The 27,127-nt window shown below is 40.6% G+C and overlaps 1 protein-coding gene across 2 annotated transcripts in view; it reads left to right on the top strand.

Annotated features, from left to right (window-relative positions):
- The window catches only part of Ptprt (protein tyrosine phosphatase receptor type T), a 1,048,660-nt gene that overhangs the window by 407,997 nt on the left and 613,536 nt on the right, over positions 1-27,127 (top strand). The window lies entirely within an intron of this gene.

Here is a 27,127-nt window from a genome sequence, read left to right as displayed (position 1 = left end):
AATCAAAATGGGCCTGCTAATTTATTATATCCAGGATATTTCTTGACTAGATTGCTTCCCTGTTATTGCTGTTACCATGGAGTTGGCTTTTGTTAGCTCTCAACTGGGTTTTTGCAATGTCTTTTTGGAGCAGGGGGAGGGCCAGTAACCTTTGATTTTGAAGAAAAACATAAGTGCAGAAAAGGTCACAAATCACAACTTAATGTAAGCAACACCACAATCAAGATATAGAATATAACCAGTCCTTCCGAAACATACCTTGTACCCCCTCCAGGTCATTAATTCTCTTTCACAAAGGTATTGGGACGACTAGATAGTTTTTCCTACTTTGGAATTTTATACAAATAGAATCATAAGGTATTTTATACAAATTGTTTCATTTATTCCATTTGAAATTATGTTTGTGAATCTTATCTATGTTGATTTTGGTTTTCTCTTCCTATCATCTTTTCTCAATTCATTATAATTAAATCTTTCTAATATATCAGGCATCTGTAAATGTATGGTCCCATATCTATATCCTGTCTCCTTTTCTGTTGATCCATTTGTGTATTATTATTTTGATATCTCATTGTCTTGATTACTATAACTTTACCATAAATCTTGAAATCAGTATGAGTCCTACAATTTTGCATATTTTAAACAAAAAAGATAATACATATAGAGTGTACGGGAAATAGTGTGTGGTCCTTACCTAGGGTCACCATGATCCCAATATGTGGAAATCAATCAATCAATATCTATGCTGTGTATGGCAAAAGTTCATTATTTTGTTCCCACACCATACGTTACTGTGTGACTATACCACACTGTCTGCATTCTGCTGCTTCCGGATACCTGAGTTATTTTGGGTTTTGGCCGTAATGACCCTCTTGCCATAAATATTTGTGTTTTGGGTAGTATTGGACTTCATTTCTCTGGGCCAATAACCAGCAGTGGAGTTATTCTTTGAGTTAAACAGATGCTGCCAAACTATGTTCTCATGCAGGAGATTAATGCTGACAATCTCTTCATGGTAGTCATCCTGGAAGGTGTGTGGTGATAACTCATGGTGGTTTTAACTTACATTTTTTTGATGATTAGTTGCACACCTTAATACATGTGTGTATGTAAATGCATTCCTAAGTGTGTGAGTATGTCTGTGCTAATTTCGATACCCAATTTTGTGAAGTGCATTTTAAAGTATTTTTAAAATTCTTATTGATTTGTAGGAGTCTTAATATTTACCAAATATGAGCCTTTGTGTTTTTCTAATATATGCAACATAAATATCCTCTCTCATTCTGTAGTTGGCCTTTTCATTTAATTAATTGCATCTGTCGATGAAGAAAGGTATTAATTTCAATGATATCCATTTATCAGTCTTTGCATTTGTTTTTGCCATATTTAAGAAAGACTGGTGTTTCCCGAGATCAAAAATTATTTTCTTATGTTGGCTTCTAGAAGCTATATTATTCTACATATTATATGTGGGTCTATGTAATTCATCTCAAAGGGATTGTTAAATTAGGTGTTATATGGAGATCAAGGTTTGCTTTGTCCATATGGATACCAACTGACCTGAGCCCATTATCACAAATATCATCTTTTCTCAATTCATTGTAATTGAATCTTTCTAATATATCAGGTGTCTGTCTATAAATTATGGTCCCATATCTATATCCCATCTCCTTTTCTGTTGATCCGATTGTGTATTATTATTTTGATATCTCATTGTCTTGATTACCATAGCTTTACCATAAGTCTTGAAATCAGTATGAGTCCTACAATTTTGCATCTTTTAAAAATGTTGTCACTAATGCATTACAATTGTAGATAATAGTGGGGTTCATTTGGACATACTCCTGAATGTCCCTAGTTCTTGCCTTTTCTCTCCCTTCTCCCTTCCCTGATCTCCTTTCTCTATGGATCTTGTATTCATTTATTGTTTTTCCCATTGGTGCATTATAGTCATACATGAAATGGGAATTTATGGAGATATATTCATTCATACGTGCACACAGCATAATCTGGTTAATTTCAATCCACAGTTCTTCCCATTTTCTATCCTCTCTTCTTTTCCCTCTATCTTCTTTTGCTGCTCCACTGTTCTCCCTTCTGTTTTCATGAGATCCCCCTTTTTAAAAATTTCTTATTTCTGTAGGTTCCTCTGTTCAGCCCCAGGGATACAATGGCCTAATTGTACTGATTCCAAATAAAAAACTTGGAGGGCTCAGCAGACATTTATTAACTCACATGCTCTTCGGTGGGGTGGAGCAGGAACACAGTGAGCGCTACCTGTACCTACAAGCAGGGGAAACATATAGGATACTGTTTCAGTAGCATGTTCACTGCTGTGACTAAGAGCCAGTCAAGAATGATTAGAGAGGAGGAAAAGTTTATTTGGCGGCTCACGGTTTTAGAGGTCTCAGTCCACGGACAGCTGGCTCCATTCCTCAGGGCTCAAGGTGAGGCAGAATATCATGGCGGAAGAGTGTGGTGAAGGGAAGCAGCTCACAGGGTGATCAGTAAGCAGAGAGAGACTCCACTCACCAGGTACAAAATATATATCCCAAAGGCACACCCCCAGGGACCCACCTCCTCCAGCCACATACTACATGCCTTCAGTTACCACTTAGGTAATTCCATCAGGGGATTAATCCACTGATTGGGCTAAGACTTCTCATAACCCAATCATTTCTCTTCTAAACCTTCACACATGAGCTTTTGGGGGACATCTCACATTCAAACCATAACAGATAGGTGGCTGCCTGTGTTCAGGTGGAGCTCTTCAGATGTGTAGGAGGAGTACATTCTTTTACTTACAACCATGATCACTCTGCTTTGATCCTCACTTCAAAGGGAAGTGGCCAGCTTCCCCTCTCCATTTCTTCATTATCACATTCTTTAGAGTCCTTCGTATCTCACTTCAAGGTTTCTTAGGCATTGATTATTGTTTAACCCAACATCTTTACATAAGAAAAGATACTCAACTCTTGACTTTCTCAGTATGGCTTATTTTTCTTAGCATGATGTTCTCCAGCTCCTTCCATTTACCAGAGAATGACATCAATTCCTTATTCTTCATGGCCAAGTAAAGCTCCACTGTGTATATAACACTTTTTCTTTATCCGTACATTTGTTGATGGGCACCTAGGCTGGTTCCAAATCTTAGGTATTGTGAATTGCACTACTATAAACAGTAGTGTGCATTTATCACTACAGTATGCTTATTTTAGCTTTTTGGGTAAATATCAAGGAAGGAAGGAGATAGTTGGGTTACATGGTGGTTTTATTCCTAGTCTTTTGAGGACCTCTATACTATTTTCCAAAGTTGTTGTGCTAATTTGCAGTCCCACCAACAATGCATTACTACATCTTTTGTCAGTAATTATTGTTCTTTGTATTCTTTTTAAAAATTAATAATTTATTTTAATTAGGTATATATGAGAGCAGAATGCATTGGGCTTCATTGTACACAATTGCAGCACAACTTTACATTTCTATGGTTGTACATGATGTAGCGTCACAGCATATGTGCAGTCATACATGTACCTAGAGTCATGATGTCCATCTCATTCCACAATCTTTCCTGCCCCCATGCACTCTCCCTACCCTCTTTCCCCTTTGCCCAAAGTTCCTCCATTTTCCCCATGTCTTCCGCGTACTCATTCCTAATGATTGTCATTCTAACTGGAATAAGATGAAATCTCAAAATAGTTTTGATATACATTTCCCTGATTGCTAAGTGTGTTGAACATTTCTTTTTTTTTCATGTATTTATTGGTTATTTTATTTCTTCTTTTGAGAAATATCTGTTTAGATAGTTTTCCTGTTTATTGACTGGTCTATTATTTATTTATTCAGTTATGTTTGGTGTCAAAGCTTTTTGAATGTTTTTATTTATTCTGGATATTAAAGTACTGTTAGAAGAGTAGCTTGCAAAGATTTTCTCACATTCTGTACGTTCTCTCTTTACACTCTTAGTTGTTTCCTTAAGCATGTAGAAGCTTTTGAATTTGAGGCCATCCTAATTATTGAGCTTTGGTTTTATTTTTGTGCCTTAGGAGTCTTATTAAGGAAGTCAGTGCCTATACTGATATGTTGGAGTATTTTCTTCTAACAGTTCCGTGTTTCTGGTTTAATTTCTAGGTCTTTGATCCACTTTGAGTTGATTTTTGTGCAGGGTGAGAGATAAGGACATAGTTTCTTAATTTTATGTGTGGATATTCAGTTTTCACAGCACCATTTGTTAAAAAGGCTATCTTTTCTCCAATGTATGATTTGGCATTTTTGTCAAGGAAAAGATGACTGTATCTAAGTAGATTTTTCTCTGTATCTTCTAGTCTACTCTGTTGGCCTTTGTATCTGTTTTTTATGCCAATAACATTCTGTTTTTTATTTGCCATTTTTAGGTATACATGACAGTAGAGAGTATTTTGATATATTATGCTTTCATGGAGTACAACCCATTCCAATGAGGATCCCATTTTTGTGTTTGTGCATACATAATGTGACATTATACTGCTCATGTGTTCATTTATGAGCAAAGGAAAGTTATGTCTGATTAATTCTAATGTCTTTCCTATTTCCTTTCCCCTCCCTTCCCTTCATATCCTTTGGTTTAATCCAATGGACTTTCTGTTCTTTCCCTCCCTATCCTCCCTTGTTGTAGGTTAGCATCCACATATCAGAGAGACCATCAATTCAAAATAACCAAGCTATGGAACCAACCTAGGTGGCCTTCAATAGATGAATGGATAAAGAAAATGTGGTGTATATACAGAATGGAATATTACTTAGCCATAAACAAGAATGAAATTATGGCATTTGCTGGTAAATGGATGGAACTAGAGACTATCATGCTAAGTGAAATAAGCCAGTACCATGTTGTTTTTGTTACTATGGCTCTGTAGTAATATTTGAGATAAAGGATAGTGATGCCTCTAGCATGATTCTTATTTCACAGTATTGCTTTGGCTATTCTGGTTTTCTTATTCTTTCATATAAATTTTAGGATCATTCTTTCTGGTTCTGTGAAGAATGTCATTTAAATCTGCATAATGCTTTTGGTAATATCGTCATTTTGATGATATTCATTCTACTGATCCATGAACATAGTAGGTCTCTCCATCTTCTCAGGTATTTTTAAATTCCTTTCTTCAGTATTCTATACTTTTTATTATAGAGGTCTTTCATCTACTTTGTTGGATATATTCTCAAATATTTTTTGAGGCTACTGTGAATTCAAAAATCTAGAACATATTGACACATCCATAGACAAAAGGACTTACGTATATTGAACTAGGAAGATAGAGAAAATTTAAAGAGACTAATATCAAGATATGAGATTGAAACAGCAATTAAAAGCCTTCCAACAAAGAAAAGCCCATCACCACATGAATTTTTATCTGAGTTCTACCAAACCTTTAAGGAATAACTAATGCCAATCATTTAAAAGATATTCCATGAAATAGAAAGGGAGAGAAAACTCTCAAATTTATTCTGTGAAGCAGTATCATCCTAATAACCAAATCCAGATAAAGACACATCAAATAAAGAAAATTTATAGACCAATGATGAACATCTATGAGGAACATAGATGCAAAAATCCTTAATAAAATATTGGTAATCCACATCCAAAGAAAGCACATCAAAAAGATGTACATCATGATGAAGTTGGTTTCATCTGTGGGATGTAAGTTTCTTTCAACATACACAAATTAATAAGCATAAGGCATCACATAAATAGAATTAAGGACAAAAGTCAAGTTATCCTCTCCAAAGATGCAGAAAACACCTTCAACAAGGCCTAGCATATATCCATGTTAAAAAGAAATGGAAGAAACTGGATATAGAAGGGACTTATTTTCAAATCATGAAGACTCTATATGAGGAACCCAAAGCCAAAGCCAATTGTATTCACACCAGTCTCAGCATCTTTTTTTTTTCCTCTCTCTCTAAACAGCAGTAATTTCTGTGTTTCATCTTCCTGTCACTGGGACAAATTACCTGAGAAAACTATCTTAGAAAGAATGGATTATTTTGGCTTGTTGTTTCCGAAGTTTCAGTCTATGGGTCACTGCCTCCGACAGGCAGAAATATCACGGCAGAAGGATGTGGTAGAGAAAGCTTCTCACCTCATGGCAGCGATGAAACAAAGAGAGGAAGGGAAGGGGAACAAGATATCAGTTCTAAGGGCATGCCCTGAAAGAACCACTCTTTCAATTTGGTCTTCCAACTTACAATTTTCACTGATTCCTAATAATGCCATCAAATTATGAATCCACTGGTGATGTCAGATCCCTCATGACCCAGTGACTTCCCCAATTCCTCTCTCTGAACCTCACAACATTGGGAACCACACCTTTGACCCATGAACCTCTGGGAGGCATTCCGTATTCAAACCATAGCAATTTACTCACCTCTGTGTCTGTGAGTTAGCTCGGGATACGCTGGTCCCAGCTAGGTTCAGCAAACCGTCTCTGTTGTCAGCTGTCAGCCTGGTCAGGCCAAATTTCTGTTCAAGAAAGTGGGAAGGTTCTCTTGGAAATAACAGACACACGCAACAGAGCAAGTCCCAGTGCCCATATACTTTTTAAAAACAATAGACAGTTTTTAGGGCAATGCTTAAAGCAGGTTCACAGTAAATGTAAATGAAACACATAGAATTCCCTGCCCCTGTGCCCATGCTCTTATTTGAATTTAAGTATTTTAGATTCTTAACATTTCCATATGTTTGGGCATCAGCACATTGATTTATTTAAAAAGAAAAAGGGATTTTCAAGTATCGATCAAAATTCACACTAAATATATGTAGCAATTTGGAGAGGGTTTAATGAATTTCTTAATGAAACTAAGAAATGAAATTTAATCTTCCTATCCATGAATATGGTACATCTGTGATTTCATTATTATTTTTTTTAATTGTCTGAAATTTAGTTTTCTTTTCCTTTTTGATTTTGTTTTGAGATGGAGTCTTGTTATGTTGTGCAGGCTGATCTTGAATACCTGCACTGGAGTGACCCTCCTGCCTATATCTGGGACAATAAGTCTTATGTCAACACACCCAGCTTCTCAGTAATGTTTTTAGAGAGTTTATTTTTTTCTTTTTTTTTTCGAGTTTGGTTTTCAGTTTCTATGACATTATTTCTTCAAATACTTTTTCTACACATTTTCTCAGTTTTTATCTTTGAGATGCCAAATATGCATGTTATATACCTCTTGATTTTGTCTTACAGGCTGAGTCTCTTTATTTTCCAGTATTCTTCCTGTGTTGTTCAGATTGGATAATTTCCACTGGGTCTTTTTTTTTTTTTATTGTTTGATGATTTTTTTTCGCTTCCATGCTTGAACTGCTATGAGTAAACTTGTCATTTCAGAGATGATACTTTCCCGTCACAGCATTTTTATTTACTTATTTGCTTATTTTCTTTCCAGTCTTTTACTGTGATCCTCTCTATCTTCACCCATTATGTAAAATTTTCTTTAAATCCTTCATCGTGTTTACAATACTCATTTTAAGGTTCTCTTGTGCAGACTCTAACATCTGAATTATCTTGGATTCTGCTTATTTGACTGCATTTTTTTCCCTAGTTCCTGTTCACTCACAAGGAAACTGTGGGTAATATGCTGTAGGTAGTCTGAATTATGTCAATTTTCTTTAAAAGGGTATTGAATTTTATCCTGGCAGGCAGTTAAATTGCTTGGCATGTCCTTCCGAAACTGTCAGGATTGTTTTATTCTTTGTTAGGATGGATTTATTTTGCTTTTGTCAGTCACACTGGTGTGTGATCCTTACCTTCAAATGTGGTCCTCAATAGTTTGATTTGTCTTCTGGGGTCTCAATTGGAGTCTCCACTGAAACTGGTTCTGTAGTACAGCAAGACTGCCCTCCTCTGCCCCGGCTTCACCTCCCAGTGCTGGATCTAGGCAATCCCCGAGGAAGAAGGCCAAGGCCAACATAATCCCCACCCCCAGGCAGAAGGCCCAGACAAGCAGAAGTTCCCTTCTATCAATGCTGAAAATCCAATGCTAAAAACAAAACAAAACAAAAAAACCCTCTTTTTTTTTTCCTTCAGTATTTCAATTGTATTTGGCAGAAGGTAAAGTCCAGCACCAGTCACCTATACTTGGCCTTATGTGAAAGTCCTTGGTAAGGGATATAAGAGATGGAAGTCACCTGTGTCTCCATCAACTGTGCTGTATAATAATCTTCTTGAAGGCAGGAGTGTGTCCTGTTTATAATTGTACTCCCAGATTCTAGTACAGCACTTGTCACAGAATTGGTGCATAAATAATGTGTTTGTTGATTTGACTCATAGCCCTGACCCATCTGAACATCTTTTGGTCCATCTAGGATTTTGCCAGGGACAGTTGATCAGTGAGTGAGAAAATACATCAGTCAGCAGATCCGAAGTCCCTTCGAGGGTGAGGTCTTGCCATTTCTCTATTCTGTGATATTCTTAGAAAGTAGAGTTTTGAGAAAGGGGACCTGAGGCATCGCCTCTTCCATAGTTCTTTTTGCTCCAGTAGAGAAACTGAGGCCTCAGGAGGGCAAGAGACTTGCCGAACAGCTGCATGGGGAATTAGAGCCTTGTCTAGATCACAGTTATGCTTTACTCATTTCCAGAGGCCCTTTTTCTTATTCCCACATTCATTTCTTCAACATTGAAAAGAAAATGTTAAACCATCTACGAGTTGCATTTAAAGGCCAGGGGATGACCGGAAGGCAAATAGTACAGTAGTACAATGTATATTGGGAAGAACAAGGAAAGAGATTTTTGTCCCTGAGAAACTTTTGGGTGCTGGGCTCCTCAGAGCATGCTTCTGAGAATATTCTCAATTCTCATTCAACCCCTGGCAGGCAACAGTTAAAAGAAAATTGTAATGTTATTCTGTTCTTTTTGAGGCAATAAATTTATGTGGTTCAAAATCAAAAGGCACCAAGGAATATACACTGAAAATTCTTCTTTCCATTCCTGTCCCAGCCACACATTTCTCTTCCCTGGAGACTCCCTGTGGTGTTATTTTCTTGTGTATGTTTCCAGAGTTGTTTCATGTGTAGATTAATCAAATTCCCATCCTCTGTCTTCTTTTTTTTTCACATAAATTATAGCATACCATACGACACAAACCCTTTTGAGTCTCTCCCCCAAACTTAATGTATCTTTGGTGTATTTCAGGCACCCCTTATTCTTTCTAGAAGTTTCAGTGTGTTCCTTTGTATGGGTGTGCTATTATTTATTTCACTGGGCTAAGTTATGATTGGGTATTTGAGTTGCCTCCCCTCTTTTGCTCTCATAAATGAGACAAATATCATGTTTCTGTGCAGGCTGGTCTTCCACATAATTTTCTAGGTCTGGGTTTGCCGAACATTGTTAGCTTGGACACCTTTTGCCAGATTACTCTCCGTAGGGGTTATACCAATGTACATGCCTGTCAGCAAGGTGCCGAAGTTGGCCTCAGTTTTGATCATTGTATTTTCAAGCTGGGAATCACCTTCCATATCATCTTTTCCATTCACTTGTGCTCTGCATAGGGAACCCCAGGGTCAGGGACACAGCTAAGGTCATTCTGATGGTCTGTTGCTTATGTGGACCTGAATCGGGGTATCCTAATGGCTCATCCTGAGGGCGACAAGTGGCCTGCAGAACCCAGGGTGCCCAGATGTGTACTGTCCCTGGCCAAGCATGCTGTCCCACCGTGCATCCTCAACTCATTAGGGCAGTAATACAGAACCTGGCTCCTGGTACCCAGAGTTCTCAGTAGGGGGCCTCTTTTCTGGTTTGCTGCATGGTACTCACTTCCCATAAAATAAATGCCAAAGTACTCCCACTGGCAAACCAGCTGTGGCCTAAGAAATACTAAGTTGATGTGTCGGCTGGGTATATCCCCCAATTTAATCCTACAGGACTTGGGGACAGGGAGCACCTTGGCACCTGGGTAATAGAAGTCCCTTCAGAGAAGAAAACAGATGTTGCTTTGAACTCTTTCCCTAATTATGTACCTTTTTCTATTAAAATGCCCTTGTACTAGGTGTCTCCGACATCACTTCTGACTCATTAGTGGTGTATTGTATTAATCATTTGGAACTGGGACTCTTGTCACATCCCTGCTTCCACTTGAACACAGGGTTGTATTATCCAGGAATCCAGGAACATGGAGTAGTTTGCACAGTGGATAAGAATTGTGTGTTCCTGAGGCAGCCCACCTGAGTTCAAGTCTCAGTTCTATCAGTAGCAGCTGCATGAACTTGAACTTTATGTCTCAGCTTCTTTTTCCCCTCCTTGTGAAAGTGGGGAACATTAACCTGCACTAGGTAGGATGTGTTAGGTAGTACAGCAGTAACAAAGAGTTCCTGAAGTCAGAGGCTAGGAAGGTTTAGTTTTTGTTAACATTATTTGGCCATTGACGTTTGAATGAGGCTCTACTAGTGCCTTTTGTTAGAGATCTAAGATGATAGAAGAGCCTCCATTCGGAAATTTTCTGGTGACTATCACCAAGGGGAAAAGAGCGTTTGGTTTTATAACCCCCAAAATCGGTGGCTTATGACCACCTGTTCTTACCTCCACAGGGATGTTGTCGGAATTGGCACTAACAGGTAGAACTGTACTGCCAAAGGTCCAGGTAGAGCAAGGACATCAAATTGCCTCCATAGAAGCTGAGGATAGGGCAGGTGTTGCTGCTGGAGGCTATCAGGTGGAGGTGGGGACAGAGGCAGCGGCTTCAGGTCACTGGTGGCTTGAATAACCCCCGGTCCAGTGTACACAGAGGTGCACTGGGCTTGTGGGCTTGTGACTTGGTTATTAAAATGTGAATGCAAAGGAACTTATGTCTTTCTGAATGGGAACTTTAAGAGCCATTGCACTGGGGGCAAGAATCATCTTGATCTCTTATAATTTTTTAAGTTCTTAAAATAACATAAAAAGTCTAAAGTCCACTTTGAACCAGCAATCCTCTCATGTTTTTACCTCTAAAGTCTTTCTGGCTTTATAAAAACACTGTGTGTGTGTGTGTGTGTGTGAGAGAGAGAGAGAGAGAGAGAGAGAGAGGGAGGGAGGGAGAGAGAGAGAGAGAGGATAAATGAATTTGGCATAGAAAAGAATACCATTTTATTTCATATATTTTAAGTTAATGTTACATTATACACATTTCATGTATTCCTTTATGGCCCTTGACATATTTATAATTTAACAATTGCATAAAATTTTACATAGTGAATATACCTTCTTGTATATTGGTTTTCTAATGTTGTGAGAGAAATCACCACAAACTTGGCATCTTAAAACAATGCATTTATCACCTCCAAGTTCTGTGGGTCAAAACTGGGTGGAGCTGGGCCGGGCTCTCTTTGTGTTTACTGCCAGGCTGAAATCAGGGTGTTGTTTAGGCTGGATTCTCACTTGGAAGCATAGAAGAAGAATCTGTCTCCAAGCTCATTCTTGTTGCTGGCTGATTTCTGTTCTTGGTGATGGTAGGACTGAAGACCCTATTTCTTTGCTGACAGTCGGCTGAGGGTTAGTCTCAGCTCCTAAAAGCCACCTCATTCTTTGCCACTTGCTCCACTCCACCTTCAAAGCCAACTCCGGAGACTCCACCACTGTTCAAAAACACCCTTACATTTTCAAGTCTCCTTCATTAGGAAGAGCCTCATCTCTCTTAAGGGGTCAGGATTACCTCCCCTTCCTAGACTCCAGGGTACCATTTCACATTGTCACAAGAATGCTGTCCCAGCATTCTAGGTCCTAGGGTTATACAAGGCATGCATCCCAGAGAGGAGAATTTTGGTGGAATTTTCCAACTTACTACCTTTTATTATAGTTGTATTAGTCTCCTAAGGGCTGCTGCAATGAAATATCACAAACTAGGCATGGTAAAGCAACAGAAATTTATTCTCTCATAGTCCTGGAAGTCAGAAGTCAAGGTGTTGGGTGGAGGGCATACTCCCTCCGGACTCTACAGCTCTGGGTGGTTTGCCACCACCACTGGCACTCCTTGGCTTATAGGTATATGGCTCCAGTCCTTTGTCTTCACCTTGTGTCCCCCCAGGATCTTGTCTTGTCTCCTCTTATGAAGACACAGGTCATCCTGGGTTAGGGCCATCCTGCTCCAGCATGACCCTTCATCTTAGCTTCTTACATCAGCAACACCCTGTTCTAAACAAGGCAGTGTTCTGAGACTGTGGGAGTTAGGACCTCAAAATATCTTTTTGGGGAGACACAATTCAACCTGTAACAGCAATATTCTTCAACTGTATTTTTATGCTGCTTTACAATTCTGTGTGGCAGACAAAATTTTACTGATCTTGTTGATCATGTAATTGCTACATTCATTAATTCCTGATAGTAGAGCTCTTAGCATGAGATCCCTGGACCAGAAGGATTCTTTTCAATAGAGCAAGAAGAAACTCAATTTCTTAAAAGGGCTATTAGGCGCCAAGTGCTGAGTTGGCTGTGGGCCCATATGGTTGCTATTGTATCTTCAGTGCAAATTTTTGAGATATTAGCAACAATTCTTAGGTCAAGAAACTCTAGAGCAGGAAAAAAAAAAAACCCTTGCTCAAATGTATGTGTTGTGTTTGTTAATCAGAGCCCAGCAGGGAAAATGCAAACTCTAGATATGAAAGTAACTTAGTTTAGAGAATTTTTTTAATGTAGGAACTTTCCAAAGGATGATTCAACTCAGAAATTACCAAAAACCAGTGGCCACTGCCACCGTTCAGCTGGTGGTCAATGAAGGAGGAGATATTATAAGGATCCAGGATCCCCTTGTGCAGGAGTGAAAGTTTCACCTGCTTTTGCAAAGCTTCTCTCAGATGGACATGGTGTTTAGGGGTGACGAAGAGTCACTGCATGGTCCTGGATGTGTTCCTTACTTCTTTGAGATCAACTTCTTTCACTTGGAAATACAGTGAGGAGAGATGGTCTCTAAGTTTTCTTCTCCAAGTGCTGAGGTCTTGTGAGTCTCTCTATTTGGGAAATTAATGAAGCCTGGGTTGCATTATGAGGAACAGAGACCTAAGTATCACCTGGGCCATGAGAAGTCATAGCTCTGCCTGGGGATGGAGGAGTGAGTGTGTGGCATCTGGCATTTTGCTGTTCAACTTCCATTCACCCCACTCCTGGTACCAATTTTTTCTCTCCTCACCTTTCTTTTTTCTCCCTCTTTCCTTTGTTTTTCTTAATCAAAAAAGGAAATCTCTTGTTTTATGGAAATAGCCCAAGATCAGTTTTACTGGCTTCCAGTGTGAGCTGACTAAAGGCTCAAATAATCGTTCCACAGAATTCTAGTTTTTCCCCTCCCCTTCTTTTATTTTTAGTTTTGGACTCCACTTTCTCTGCGTTCTGGCTCCCTGGCCCCACAGATCAGATGAGACTTCAGCAGTGCTAAACTCAACATCCCTCCTTGATGGATGAACTGTGTTTCTGAATGTTGCTGGGTGGAACTGAGTCAGGTGCCCTTCCCTAAGCTATGGGAGTGTGTGTGGAGGGCTATGCCCAATGGCTTAATCCAATCAGAGCCTCTCTTGGAGCTGGTGGCAGAGGTAATCACCATCCATGTGGACTGGCTATGGGGCAGGGCTGTCCAAGGTAAATGTGGGAAAGTGGTCAACCAGAGGAATTGTGAATTGAAATGGAGAGGCAAAAACAGAACTAAAGGTTGTCCCAACTCCAGTTGCTCGTGGAAGTATAAACTGTGTTGGGCAGACCCTTGGAATGCAGAATGCCTGTTATCAAGCCCCAATTCAGCTACTGGCTTTCCAGGGGAAATTAACTGAATACCTTCTTGCTGTCCCTTGGCCTCTATTTCCCACTGTGATTTGATGGGTATAGGATGGTGCTCTCCTGCCTCTTTTGCCATGAGTCTTTATTCTGCTAATGATAGGATGCAGGACACACATCTCAGGGAGAATTGAGACTCTCTAAACTGGGTAGTTCAGGCTCATTCACTTTGTGGAGGAGGAAGAGAACCCCCATAGAAGGTTCCATGTGTCAGGAGAGCTCTCTCCAGTCACAGAACAGAGAATGCACTCAGGACTCTGTACACAAATGAATTTTCATATCAGCCACTTAAAACTTCTGAAGCAAGGTAGGACTTCCCTTCCTTACAACCTTGGGCTCTCTGCTAGTGCTTCACTATTTGTGTTGATCCCCAAAGATGAGATTGAGAATTACACATCAAGAAGATGAGGCAAACACTGTTTGGGTCCAGTGACGTGAAGACTCCCCAAAACAGTTCAAAGAACAGCTGTCAGAGCAAGCCAATAATTATGAGAGCACCGGTAGTGGAGTGCAAAAGCATTCTATTCAGAGTTCTGCCAGATTCCTGGAATGGGGTGGGACTCTCTTCATGTGGGAGGACTGGATGTGATTGTGGGGTGCAGATGATGATCGGCAAGTGGGGGAGATCTGAGTCTTAGTAAGTGGGAGGTGCGTAAAGAGGACAGGAGGGGTTGAAACTAGAGCAGGGTCAGTATTAGGGTTGGCCTCAGTGACTCAAGGCTGACACCTGCTCCCAACCTTCTTTGCGGTGTAGTAGTTCTGTAACCTTGGCCATGTTTCTTTGAGTCTCAATGTCGATATCTGTAAAATGGGGAGACAAAAAGGAACTATAATTCTAGCTGTTTCCTCAGGTCTTTTGGGTTCTCAAATACCTCCAAGGTCTGGAGATTCCTTGAGCAGTCTCAGGCTACTTGGTGTTGAGTGCTAAGAATGCAGTGGTAGCAGAGCTTGGGATTCTATCCTGCCTGAGCCTCTCTGGTTCTTTCCCTAGGATATCACATTCTCTGGTTTCAGGACATCCTGTCTCTGCAGGACTCTCCCAGTTTTGCTCAGCAACCTTGGTCTTTGTTACACAACTGGCAGCTCTGGGAGAACCTATAATTCTCAACCTAAAACCCAGATGCACTTGTTCAGATGGGGGAACTTCTTCCCCTCCCTCACTGGCTTTGTATTCTGAGCTCCGGAGGGGTGAGCAGTTTCTTCAAGTCCCAGTAAATAAATAAAGGCAGGAGTGTCTGGGCCTCAAATCTGGACCAAGAAGGGGGTCCTCCAATCACCTGGCACCATGACATTTTCTGAGTTGCATCATTAAGCATCCCACAGTAGCGCCCATCATTACTGACTAATCCAGCCTTGTGTGGGTTACTGACGCCCACTGTTCCATCAGTAACCTTTTCTGCCTCTCTCCAGCTCTGGCTTGGATAATTTACCTTGCGGCTGTAGGATCTTCTCCAGAATGAGCAGGAATGACTCACATTATTGCCCTAAAACCCCATGGAAATGTATTGCTGCTCTCTTCCTTCCCAGTGTGATAAATCTGATTATAACTTGCAGACGGCCACTCGTGGCTGTGCAGCGGTTTAAAATGCACTGAAAGATTCATTCAACTAAACCAAAGTTGTCAGGTGCAGAGCCAGAGGGAATTCTTGCTGCAGACGCCAGTTGTGTTTTGTCTGCTGGAGGCTTGTGGTGGCTTTCAAATTGCTGTTAGGAAATAAATCCATTCATCACTGTGGACCGCCCCCTGGCTCTGCCAGGCTCGGGGCTCCTTGGAGGCAGAATGTTCCTTGTAGTGCCTTACCTATCTTACAGTGTCGAGTATAATATGCCCTTGATAATTGATTCTTTTCTGTCTCTCACTCTCTCTCTTTTCATTTTAACATTAGCAGTCTTTAAAAGAAACCAGAATCACCCATTATGACAGACGGAAATGGCCTCAGAGACTATGTTTTCCAGCTTCTGGATGAGGTTCTGAGGCTCAGATAAGGACACTGACATCTCCGAGGTCACATGGAAGTCAGACTAGCCAGGGCTCCATCCATGATCCTTCCTGCCTTCCTTTCCTACTCCTGTTAAAGAGGGATGGGGGGGATTCTCTTTGGGCTTTATTCCACTGTTTCACAGTCTCTTCTGAGTAATAAGGTCGGCTTGTTTAATAAGTTCAGCTTCAAAGTAGGTCAGGGATTTTATTTCGGTGCATGGTCCATTAGCATTCTTAAGTGAGAACACATTTTTTTAACTGAGAAAATATCCGCCGCGTAGATGAGATGCTGTGCGTCTCCCCATTTCCTGAGCTGTGTCAGATCCTTTTACACCACGCAGCCTGTGTGAGGGGGCCCTCCCAGCCTCCAGGCTTCTCAGCGGAGGCTGAGCCAGGAGGGAGGGGCTGGAGGGGACCACGTGCTGTGGAGGGTCCCACACAGAGGGACCTGTTTGCACCCAGGGCAGAGGCGAGAAGGGCAAGGTGACTTCCGCCAGCTTCTCCAGGTGGTGGTCATATCAAAATGAGGTTCGTGTTTTGTTTTTGTTGGAGATAATTCTTTAGAAAGCCCTGACCGTGAGGTTAGAGGTTAGAGTGGGTTGAATGCTGTGTCAAGGTCTCTGAAATCTCTTGTGACTCAAGTGTCTTTGGGACCCATGGCTCAGTGGTCACAGGTAGAAAAGGACTCAGGGGTCAGCTTTTACTACTGATGTCAGGGGGTGGGGAGAGAAGGGGGGCATGGCACTCATCTATTTTAGGGCTGCTTGTGGGGATGACATCAATTTTATATTTTTAGCAATGACCTGAATTTTTCTTTTTGTGTGTGTGTGTGTGTGGACTCCTTCCTTTGTTAATGGCCTTTACCCTAAGTGGGACTGGAAGCATCATTAAAAAAAAATAATTCCTGTCCAAAATTCCTATGCTTGGCCAGGTGAGGGCATAAGCAGGATTGGGCATGGTCCCTAAGCTGTAGCAACTGTCACAGGGAGTAGGATCCAGACATGAATGATGGCACCCTTCAGAACGGAGCAGAGGCGAGGTGAGCCGCAAAAGCTCCAGCAGAACATTCCACACTTTCGTTCATTCTCTACCTTCTTCATGAGTTTTTTCCCCACCTGTTCTTTTATCTAATACTTTTGTTTAAAAAAAAAGAAGATATATGCTTTGATCCTTAATCTTTTAGATGAGAATTCACATCAGTATAATCATTACATCACTATAATGGGAGGCTGGTTGTTTTCCATTCCAAGTTAAAGTGCATCTTCAATTATGAAAATCATGTGTAAATAAAAGGTCATGAGTGTGCACCTGATTGAATCTCAAATGCCACACACTCTGGCACAAGTCAGAGAGTCTGCTGGGTTCCTGGAAGCTTTCTGAAGCAGGGCAGATTTTAACATGTCTTTGAAGGATGAAATTGTTTTAGCAGGCACACAAGGACCATATATATCTCAGATACGATTTGGTATAAATATGTGAGGTATCTCAATATACAAGGATTTTGTAGGGTTGTAGAGTACAACATGATGTATTAGCCCCTTGAGACTGTGCTTTTTGTTGCTCTTTAAGTTATTTGTAAAGAAAACATACTGAGTTTGGTTCTACTCCACTGTCATCCCCTTCATTGCATAACTTCATGCATTATGACTACATGACTGTGAGTTGGTCATTGGGGTAATCTACATAGGGCTTTCTGGAGAGAAAAGAGAACTCCTCCCTGTAGCCTGAGCCAGGAGGAGGCAGAGATGAAGACAACCATTCATTTGTTCATCCATTCATTCATAAATGTATTCATGGCTACCTCCAATGCTGGCATCAGAGATGTTGAGATACATGCAATATTATTAACTAAAGAGAAGTGTAGCTGGAGATGGCCAGAGGGATATAATGAATGAGTATTCAGGAAGTATTTGGATGAATGACTTGGCCTAGAGGTTCTCATGCTCTGCTGTATATTGGAAACAGGGAGTTTAAAACACCACTAATGCCTGGGTCTCACCCAGAGCTTCTGGTTTAACTAGTGATGGCAGAGACCTAAGCATCAGGGCTTTAAAAACCTCTCCATGTGATTCTCTTTTGTGGCCAAGTTTGAGTGCCACTGGCACAACCACTAAATATATTTTTACAAGAGGTGGGATGGCTTAATATTAGGACCTTTAATAAAAGCAGAGTTTGGCCCCATGTCAGGAATGGACTGGGAGGGACCTGGCAGTCTGCTGTTTAGGAGGGAGTGCAGTTGAGACCCTCAATAGGTTCCTGCAAGGACCAAGCCCTGCAGTTTCAATAATGGCCCTCCCATTTCTTAGAGGATCTCAGTTTATGCTTAGTGTCTATCAAGGAGCTCCTTAACTTTTGAGTTGACCTTGAGACCTACATAGATTCCCATATCACCCTTCAGAGCAGATAATCAATAGTTCAGGGTCAATCTTGAGCACTCCCTAGCTATTGGGAAAGCTCACTGGGGTTTCTAGCTAGGAACCTGTAATCTAAGTTGCATTTCCTTTCCTTTAGGAGAATCAAAGGCAAGAGGGGAAATTCATGGGGCAATTTGAAGAGGCCATAAAGGCCTCCAAGCTGCAAGGAGCTCTGCAGGAATGACACCATTAGAGATCAATTCTTCTTTTAAAAAATGTTAATACTTTGGGAAAATTGCTGCATTGAACCAGTGTGTCCTATGCTGTATGTGGCTTTAGTCAGATGGCTTTACTGATTAAGATCTAGATGAGGTTTTCAGCAAGATTAAAAAAAAAAAAAACTTTGGCATTACTTATATGTGTTTTTTCGCAATGAAGAATGATAGCAATTTCACTGAGACCATCAATGTGCCCCACTGAATAAGCGAAGATATATCTTTGAAGCAGGTCAAGCTTTCAAATTCACTTCTCATTTTATTGCGTGGATAACCACAGAGGTGAATTTTAAACATTTCCCTCCATTTTTACCACCCCATGAAATAAAGTGGTAGATTTTAGAGCTATGTTTCATTATTAAATGAAGCTCCACCTGGCAGAGCATTGGAATCCGTCATGCCTCGGTGTAGTCCCCATCCTGCCCCACACTCTTCTCTTACATTGGGTTCCATCTCTGCAAGTGCCCATTTGTATCTTGTTGACAGGTCCTTCACCATTTATTTTCTTTCGGTATCAGGATCAGAGAATATGAAGCAGAAATATGCAAAATGGCCAGCTGTTAATGCCCACTTTCGCTGACCATTGCAAAATAAAACACTGGGCTTATCCAGGGTTCAAGTACATCTTTAAGTGCATTAAAATGTCTCCTTGGGAACTGGGGCTGTGGCTCAGTGGTAGTGGACTTGCCTGACATGCGTGAGGCACAGGGTTCGATTCTCAACACCACATAAAAATAAAGAAATAAAAACAAAAATAAAGATATTGTGTCCAACCATAACTAAAAAATACTCAAAAAAAATAAAACAAAATGTCTCTTGGAGGGTGTCCTTCAATAAACTGGGCTGTCTCCTTTTATTTTTATCTCAAACAGATTCAGCTGTGTCTTCCCCAGTCTTTGCTTATTTGTGATCTTCATCTTCAAAGGGGATTCGAAAACTGATCTTAACGGAAACATTAAACATTTTTTGATGCATTGGATTGTGCTATTATTTGTCATATTAACTTGTAACTAAGAGTTTTCTTTATATATTTTTGCAAAAAATTGTTTAAATGCCTCCCAATTATTAGTTTTCTATGGAATACACACACACACACACACACACAATGTGTCAATCATCTGTGATCACACCAAAAATTACCTCCAAATGTAGTGGCTTGAAACCACAAATATGGACTATCTCATAGGACTGGGTTAGGAATCCTTCATGCATCTTGACTGAATGGTTCTGGCCAGAGTCTCTCAGGAGGCTTCACTCAAAGGTCCACTGGGGCCACAGTCATCCCAAAGCTTGACTGGGGGAGGGTTTACTTCCAAACTCACTTAATGGGCATTCATCAGGCTTCAGAAATTTTGCATCAGAGGTCACTTGTGTGGCTTTTGGCAGGCTTTGGAGACATGTTAGGAGTGGGCTCAAGTTATCAGTTCTTCACTCTGTGTGGCCCTCCATAATGCCTCTTACAACACGGCTAAGAGAGGAGGGGAGAGAGGGAGAAGGAGTGAGGGAGGGACAGAAAGAGCTGGAGGAGGAAGAGAGAGGAGGAGAGGGAGGAAAGGAAGAAGGAGAAATGGAAAGGGGAAAAGGGATGAGAAAGAGGAGGTGAGATAAGAAGGGGCAGGAAGAGAGGGGAGAAAGCAGAAGCAGAGAAGAGGAAGATGGGATGAAGGAGGCGAGGACGAGTGAAGGAAGGAGAGGGAGAGGCAGGCAAATGAGATGGTAGTCTCACAAGCTCACACTCAAAGGGATGGGCTTACACAAGATCGTGGACACCAGGAGGAGTGTTCATTGAGGGCCATTTTAGAGGCTGCCCACAATAACTGGTCTTTAACTGTCACCACAAAAGTCATGGTCTCATGCACATATTGCCCGGCATTTTCTTGCATAAGACATACTGAATTTTAGGTCTTGGAAGTTCCTCAGTAATAAAAGCTACGTGTTAAATAAGGTTTTAAATGTATTGTACACTTTCCTGATTGACAGCTGCTCAGTACTGAATCCTTAGGTGAATTGGGGGTTGTACTTCTGCCTTCTTCCTGGTCAGATTCCCTGACAGGATCCTGGAGGACAGCATCCCGTTGGCTTCCTGCCTCCCAGGTGGTAGGTTGTTCTGAGTTTTACTCTCTTACATCTTTTTAATAATTTTGAGCATACTCTTTGAATTTCCCATTTTTTAAAGAGCTATCCATCAAACTGATTGAAAACATAATTTTTAAAATACTATGCTTTTAAAAAAAATAATGAAGAGTGCCACCGAAGCTTTCAAAACAACATAGGCCTATTTGTTCAGCATTTCTGTGTTATAGAGAAACTCTCTGTGGTAGGAAATAGAACCAAGCATAGTTGTGTTTGTCAACTGAATGTTGATTGAACACAATTTTCTGAGGTTTCTGAAATAATTTGTGTGCACTGATGAATTCATGTATAATCCAAAGTAAAAAGTTAATATAGACTTGACATCAAAAGTATAGCTTATAACTAGGAAAAAAATCAATAAACTGAACCTTATCAAAATTTAAACTTTTATTCTGTGGAGATTCATTGCAGGGGCTTGGATTGTGGCTCAGTGGTAAAGCACTCACCTAGCACGAGAGAGGTGCTGGGTTCAATCATCAGCACACATAAAAACAAATAAAATAAAGGTATGGTGTCCAATTACAACTAAATATATATACACATACACATACATACATATATGTATATATTTATTTATTTATTAAAAAAGATTCATTGCAAAGTACATGAAAAGATAAGCTATGGTGTAGAAGAACATGTTTGCCAACCACCTGTGGGAAAAAGGACTAATATTTAGAATCTATAAAGAATTCTTAAAATTCAACAGCAAAAAAAAAAAAAAGAAATTATAAAATGAGCAAAAGATATGAACAAACATTTCACTGAAGAGGTTATACATGTGGCAAATGAATACTTGAACCAATATTCAGTGTCATTAGCCATTAGGGCAGTATCACAAAAAACCACAGCGAGACACCACTACACTGCTTATCAGAAAGTCTTAAAAAGAGTAACACCAACAGAGGTGGAGAGAAATTGTGTTCCTCATATGTTGATGGTGGGAATATAAAATGGCATAGCCACTCTGTAAAGTGGTTTGGCAGTTCTAAATCCATATGACTGAGCAATTAAACTCTAAGGCATTTGTCTCAGAGAAGGGAAAACTGACCTTCATCCCCAAACCTGTCCATCATTGTTCATCATAGCTTTATTAATAATAATAATAATAAAGACTGGAAACCATCCAGATGACCTCCATTGGGTGAAAGGTTAAACCAGCTACATATATAACACAGAAAAATTCTCAACAATAAAAAGAAATGAGTTAATAAGGCACACAATAGTCTCCATGGTTTTATTCTGTGTAAAAAAAAAAGCCAGTCCTAAAAGACCACGTATTGTCATTGTTAGAAATGCAGACCATATCAGTCAATCCCAAGGAATAAAGGTAGAGAAGGAGGAGGATATGGCTATATCAGGAGAACCCTTGTGGTCCAGTTTATCAATGCTTGTCTTCATGGCTTATGGTTTTTGTATCTATTTAAAATTTTTTGCCTACTTCAAGGTCAGGAGGACCCTATTTTACAAAAGACTTATTGTTTGCTTTAGGTCTATGATACATGGGAATTGACATTGCATTGCATATGGTGTGGGGGTAGGGCTCAGTGTTCATTTTTTTCCCATATGGATGCCTACATCTTCCTACCTGTTTTGTTGAGAATACCACTCTTCTCCCACAGTGAAGTGCCATCTTCATCATAAACAAAGTGGTTATGTTTGTAGCTGGATCTGTTTCTGCACTTCATTCTTTTTCTTGATCGGATTTTCTATTTTTGGTTAATACTTTACTTTCTAAATTACTAGAACTTAATGAGAAATTTGATATTCTAAAATGTAAACTGTATGAATTGTGAACCTTTCTAAATATGAGAGATAACTTATGTATCTCTCTTTGGATGAGCCAAAGAGAATTTACACCAGCCTATTTCTATATAAGCCTTTCTTACTTTTTCTTACTTACTTTACTCTTTGTAATATTGTTTTGAATTTTTCTAACCTTTTGCATTTTATATAAATTTCAGAATTAATTTGTCAAATTATCCACAAAGACTGTCAGATATTTGGTTAGAATAGCATATAGCTCAACTTGAGGAGAATTTACAACTTTATAATATTGAATTTTCTGGATCATAATATGAAATATCTTTCTATTTATTTAGGCCTTTTAAAATTTACTTCACTAATATTAGTTTTCAGAATAGAGAATTACATGTACATTTATCCATAAACATCTATGTGTATATCCATTGCTAAGTATTGTTATATTTTGTTGATGCTTTCATGGACAGTTATTTTTTTATTAATGAGGTAGAATATAATGCAGAAAAGGACATAAAGTGCACATAATCATCCATATAACCATCCTCCAAATACAGGCATAAACATTTTTGGTATCACAGTTACTTTATGGCCCTTCCTAGTCAATTACTCCCTTCCCTAAAACTCACCATTTTTATGGTATCTGCTGCCATTAATTGGGTATGTGGCACTTTTTGCATTTTATTTTATAATGTAGCTAACCTGTAGATTTTAATATATGGTGCTTTGTCCAATTCACTTGTTAATTTTCCTCATAATTTGAGATTTTTTAAAAAATTTGTCTACATATTCAATCATGTAATGCAAATAATGAAAGCTGTGTTACTTCCTTTCCTATCTTTATGTCTTTCATTTCTTTTTCTTGCTTCATTGCACTGGCTAGAACATCTAATAGAATCAGGGAATTCAGGGGCAGACATTCAGTATTTTACTATTGATGATGATGTTAGATTTATATTTTGAACACTCTTTATCAGATTAAGGATTTTCCTCTTCTTCCTCATGTGCTAAGGGTTTTATCATGAATGGATATTGACTTTTGCCAAATGCTTCCTTGCCATTCTCAGGATGATTACATGATTTTTATCTCTTAGTTTGTTAATATAATGAGTTATACTGAGTGATTTTCTAATATTAAATCAATATCACAGCCTTGGAATAAACCCAACTTGTTCATGAGCCATTATTCATTATAGATATTACTGGATTTGGTTTGTTAATACAATGTGCAGGATTTTTGTCTCCATGTTTATGAGAGAGGTTGGCCTGAAAGTATAACTTTTTTTGCGATACCATTGTGAGTTTTGGGTATGATCATTATCCTAGGCTTGTCCGGTGAATGTGGAAATATTTCTTACCTTTGTGCTCCTGCATAAAACTTGTGTGAAGGTGGTATTTCACTGAAGCCTTTTATGTGTGTAAAAATTCAAACATAATTATCCTACGTCTTCGAGTGGAATTTGTCCTGGAAAGATGTTTTAGCTCAGTGTATAAGATGTTTTAGCTCATTGTATAACTCCATGGAAGTCATATATTTCTTTGGGTTCCCTGTGCCTATGTTTGAGAAATGCATGAAAAATATGTTAGAAATATCTACAACAGTGTCTGAAATGTCATAAGCAGTGAATTTGCCTTCCCCTCCCCATCTCCTCGTTGTCTCCAACTACAGCAGAATCTAGTGACTGTGGAGGCTACCAGCATGAAGCCATTACTTTTGTTTCCAGAGCTCAGGTGGCCTCTGGTAAAAGGCCCCATTGGCTGTGGGACCTTGATGGATTATTTGTTTTAAAACCCTTTGCCAAAGAGCAGTTATTTAGGTTCTGCTTAGTCTCTTCAGGCTGGGGATGGCAGAGCATGCAGGCAGCCCTACAGGAACGAGGAGGGATTTGGAACAAGCTAATTTTTCAGTTCCTTTACATAAAGGGGCCAATCATCTCTTAAACTCTCCCCTCAAACTGAGTAGGCTATATGGATAAGCCTCTTAATCCATCTGGACACCCCTCCCTGACACTTCAGAGGAGTCAATACTTCCAGTTACTTCTAACCATTTCAGCAGCTTAGAGACTAATTATGCATCTCCCCATTGCACATAGGGATAGGCCAAGGAGAGAAATTTGCACAATAACAGTATCTCTAAAGCCCCAGTCCCCTTCTGTGTGTGCCTTTTTCTCTGTGGCTGGTAGCATAGCAACTGCTGGAGCTGCCTGGTCTCAGGTTGCCCTGAATTGTGTGTTTCTTCCCTTGCTCTCAGCACGTTCGTTTCCTCTACTCTTCATTTTTCTCAGACTTACTCTGGTAAGGCCCTGCAGTGCTTCCCCAGGGCTTATTGGCTGTGAGTTCCTGGTCCCAGTGGGAGATGTGTGGCTTCCTCGTGCATGGAAGCCGAAATTGATACTATCACCTCAGACATGAGTCCAAAATGCCTCAACTGCTCAGAAGCTTGGGAGGAGAGGTCACAGGAGGGTTGATAAGCTGGTCTGAATGGCCTGTTAATGGAGAGGGCTCTGGGTTGGAGACAAAGACCAGTGTAAGAAACCAAGTCCGGTAGAGATGGGGAGAAAGAAATAGCTCACATTTATGTAAAGCCTGTCTTGTTTCAGACATTTACATTCAATCTTCACAAGAAAACCCGGTGAGATGAGATCCATTCCCCTGATTTTACATGGGAAAAGTCTGAGGCTCAAGGGTTCTTCTGTAATTTTCCTGAAGTCATACAGTTAACTAGAGTTGTGAGTCAATCTGTCTCTGATCCAGTGATCCTGCCTTTCCAGTGTGCCACACTACCCTTGGTAGTGAAAGTGAATTGAAGATACAACGGGGTAAGTGTAGGGTGTTGGGCATGGCATGGAAAGCTGGTGCAGAGGGCTGGGTGCTGGGCTGTGACCTGAGGACGATATCTACTAGGACCAGGCAAGCACTGTGGAGGTCAAAGAAAGACTGTGCCAGGATTCACCCAGACTGTTGAAGACTAGCCTGCATCAGTCCCATTTCCTTTGCCTTTCACATTCACTCAGTGACCAGGTCCTGTCACTCAGTCTCCCAAACCTCTGCTGCCTCTTCTGACTCTGCCCCCCAGCCCCATGGCCATCGTGCTAGGCCTCTGATCATCTCTCTCCTCAGTAATTGACATGACTCCCTTATTGGTTCCTGACTCTAGTGTCTCTCCCGAAGACACTAGACTCTTCTCTTCCCTACAGTCAGAGGACTTGTCCCAAATGACCACATGCCTGTGTCACATGACCACTTTCAAAGCCTCAGAATGGAGACCATTTCAGACCTGGTTCCTGCCATTGTCTTTGTTTGACTCTTTCCTGTCTCCCCTCCTCACGTGAGTTTTAGCAAGAGTGACCCCATCTTTACTCATCTCTGCAAAGGCCTCCTCCTCCCACTGATTACTTTTAGCTTCTCCCTTCCTTTCAAGACCTGGTTCAGGATTTGTTTTCTCCAGGAAGCCTTCAGTGACTCCGTCAGATCTTGACAGCTCCTTTTGTATTAGATTCCTATTACTGCACTGGATTGCCATGGACTCAGTAGCCCACAACAACACAAATTTGTTTTCTTAGAGCATCATTACCAGAAGACTATAAGGGCTCAGCAGGGCATCTTGTGTTCTTTTGACTCTCCAAGGGAGAAACCATTCCCTGTCTTTCCCAGTTTCTAGAGGCCCTCAGCTCTCCTGCCTAGTGATCCCTTGCTTCCTCAGCACAGCCACAGTGGGGCATCTTTTCAGTCTCTCTCTGACTGCTGTCTCCCTTTTTCACTCATAAGGACCCTGTGATTACATTGGACCCACCTGCACAACCTGGAATACTCTTCTCCACTCATAATCCCTGCCTCTATCACATCTTCTGAATCCCTTTTGCTATAGAAGTTTGGGGATTAGGATTTGGACATATTTGGGTCCCTTATTCTGTGCACCTTCTGAGTGCATGAGACCCTGGACTTACTACTGCCAAGCCATTTTATTCTGTAGCTCATTGATTTTGCATCTGCTTCACTCTCTAGTGTCTGAGGTTCTTCTAGGGTGGAGACAGTGATTTGCTTTGACCACTATCTTTAGAACACAGCAGAGTCAACCCTCAGAGCTTGACTGTTGAACAGAGGACCTTATCTCACCACCTGTCATCTACCTGCTTTGCTCTGCGGCTGACCTGGGGGTTGAGGATACTGGAGCAGTTGAGTGCAATGGTTAAATTCACAGCCTCCAGGGAAAGGCAGCCTGGGTATCCCAGATCCACTGTGTGCTAGCTGCAGGACCTTGGGAAAGACACTTAACTTTTGTGTGTTACTTTCCTCATGGAGAAAATGAAAATGCTTATAATGTCTACCTGTATTAGTCAGCATCCAGGAATCCCCAAATCACACCAGGTATTTCAAACAGCTTCCTATTGATGCGAATTCATTGCAAAAGCGGTGGAAGTTTGCCAGAGCAAAAGGGGACACCAGAGTAGCCAAGAATGGCAGGAAGCAGGGACTGCATCTGCAGCTGGGTAACCAAAAGAAATGGAGGTGGAGTTATGGGTCCTAGACACCTGGAGGAAGAGCCCTTTAGAGCTAGTGCTGGAACCTCTGAAGAGGAAGATCCTTCTTCAGCTATAGGGAAACTGCTGTTTCCTCTTCTGGTGCCTCTAAAGAGATGCTGTGATGTGGGTTCTATAAGCCCAGAAGAAATTGAAGCCCAGTACACAGCTGTCCTGTTGCTAGAATAACCTCGATACAGGAAGAGAGCATCTCCTTCCCTCTTCTGGCTTCTAGTCTCCTTCTAGAGTGTCTGATCTTTAGGAAAAAGCCAAAATCAGCTAGTAAAAGAGTCTGGAAAGAGGATAGTTTGAGGAGTTCCAGCCTCAGGATCATTGAACTGAT

This window comes from Marmota flaviventris, chromosome 2 (assembly GCF_047511675.1).
Source record: "Marmota flaviventris isolate mMarFla1 chromosome 2, mMarFla1.hap1, whole genome shotgun sequence".
Taxonomy (NCBI): domain Eukaryota; kingdom Metazoa; phylum Chordata; class Mammalia; order Rodentia; family Sciuridae; genus Marmota; species Marmota flaviventris.
This window is presented reverse-complemented; position numbering and strand designations above follow the sequence as displayed.